This window comes from Salvelinus namaycush, chromosome 2 (genome assembly GCF_016432855.1).
Source record: "Salvelinus namaycush isolate Seneca chromosome 2, SaNama_1.0, whole genome shotgun sequence".
NCBI lineage: Eukaryota > Metazoa > Chordata > Actinopteri > Salmoniformes > Salmonidae > Salvelinus > Salvelinus namaycush.
In genome coordinates this window covers 31,676,032-31,678,244 of record NC_052308.1, presented here as the reverse complement: position 1 = coordinate 31,678,244, position 2,213 = coordinate 31,676,032, and the positions used below count along the sequence as shown (strand labels likewise).

Here is a 2,213-nt window from a genome sequence, read left to right as displayed (position 1 = left end):
AAGTCTAGACAGTGGCGATAGCAAAATCTGTGAAACACATGGCTGGGGCTTGATTTAGACGCCCACGAGGTGTCATTATTTGTATCGTCTTAAATTATTCATGAACATTGTTATTTGTTCTGGATAAGGCATGCTTATGCCATTTTAATTACACAACATATCCCCCAAAAATGTAGACTTTCCCTAAAATGTTCAGGAAGTACCTCCCATTTCCCTGTTGAGTACCCTGGGCGGTACTGATTCATTACGCCGATTCTGTTGCAAAACGTTTCTAAAACAGAAGCAAACTGAACGAAACGAGGAGGAACCTACCTGAATTTGTCCAATAGAAACTCTCGTTTTCGTTGCAAAACGCAACTGTTTGGACTAATGAGCACACCCGTTGTATAAAAAGTCCAGCAACAGCCCTGTTTAGCAGACAGAAGCGTGGTTGATGTCTATCAGGAACATGTCTGGAAGTGAGTTCTACCAGATGACGGCAAAACTAATTTCAGGAGATTTTTTAAAATTCTCGTCACTTGGCGGTAAAGTGGTGTTGATCGAGAATGTGGCGTCTCTCTGAGGTACGACCACCAGGGATTACACCCAGATGAACGAGCTCCATGAACGGTACACCGACAAGGGTCTCGTGATTCTGGGGGTGCCCTGCAATCAATTCGGACATCAGGTAAATCCGGGGGGGATGGAATTCTCAACACTTAATATAGGGTAATGTAACTTTCTGATCATAGCTCATCATCAATGCAAACTTGCCAGGTGCAGACCAGACTGCTCTGACCGGTTGGTAGTTGGAGTGTGGTGGGCAGGTGGATCACAAATTAATCTGTTCTTGCTGTAGTTCAATAAACCTGTGTGAGTGACCTGGTACTATTTGGACATTGTCCCACACCAGGTTCTATAGTCCTCGATCCCAAATGAAGGGGAAAGAACATGTGGGGTTCTTTACAGTTTATTGAGGGTTCTGGTTATGACTGGACAAGGGACTTATTTTGATAGACCACTTGAGATCAAACTTTGCCTTTACATATTCTTCCCACAATCTACTCATGCAGGAGAACTGCAATAACGAAGAGATTCTGATGTCCTTGAAGTATGTCCGTCCGGGAAATGGCTTTGAGCCCAACTTCCAGCTCCTTGAGAAAGTGGATGTGAACGGGAAGCACGCCCACCCCCTGTTTGTGTACCTCAAGGAGAAGCTGCCGTTCCCAAGCGACGATCCCATGGCCTTAATGAACGACCCCAAATGCATCATCTGGAGTCCCGTTGGCAGGAATGACATCGCCTGGAACTTTGAGAAGTTTCTCATTGGGCCAGACGGCGAGCCATTCAAACGCTACAGCAGGAGATTCCCGACCATCGACATTGAGGGTGACATCAAGAAGCTTCTCAATACGGCAAACTAAACCGTCCCAGTGTTGGTCACACAGAGACAATGGGGAGGAGTAGAAATCATGCCAATGTGGGTGTGATATGGATTTCAAAGTATAAAGTATTGACACCTTGCATGTATGGGCACACCTTGGAAAATGTCCTTGGCTGTAACTCAAAAGGCAACAGCTGGACTTTCAACAGTTTACTGTTCAATAAATACTTCCTCCTCCTCACAAGCTCTGTGTGACTACAGCACCCATTATATTTTTAAATCATGTACTGTGCTCTCCTGTGCAAAATGCTACTGTGTTCTGAACTTTTATTAAATGAAGCCATCCTTTGAAACCACACCTTTTGTGAGGGGGATATCTGATGAAATATAAAAGTCTTAACATAACAGTTGCATTGGGCCCATGTAAAGCATGACTGTCTTACTGTAACAAGTTGACCAAATAAATATTTTTACTAAGAATCTTTGTATTTATTCTTGTCTCAGTCTTCATAGTATTTTACAGGAGTTTGGTGTGCGTAATGCTTAGGTCCAATGTGAAAGTTTGGCAACAATATGGTGTAGGGTGAGGTTTCCCTTAGATGCTAATCTTGGGTCAGTTTTGCATTTCTCCCACTAATAGTTAAGTTTAGCATGGGGAAGATGATTCTAGATTTGGACACCAGAGCCAAACGTGCTGAAAGAGGGATTTTTCAGAATTGTGAAAGTAGCCAAACCAGGAAATGCAAGTCATTCTGACCAGCAAAATCAGGCTTTTCAGGTTCTGCAGTGAATAACTTCCTTCTGAATTAAGACTGGACTATAGGTGTTTCACTAAATCATAGCAGTATTA

The 2,213-nt window shown here is 43.2% G+C and overlaps 1 pseudogene; it reads left to right on the top strand.

Annotated features, from left to right (window-relative positions):
• Positions 1–405: 405 nt before the first annotated feature.
• Positions 406–1,843, top strand: LOC120061500 (annotated as a pseudogene).
• The last annotated feature ends 370 nt before the right edge of the window (positions 1,844–2,213 follow it).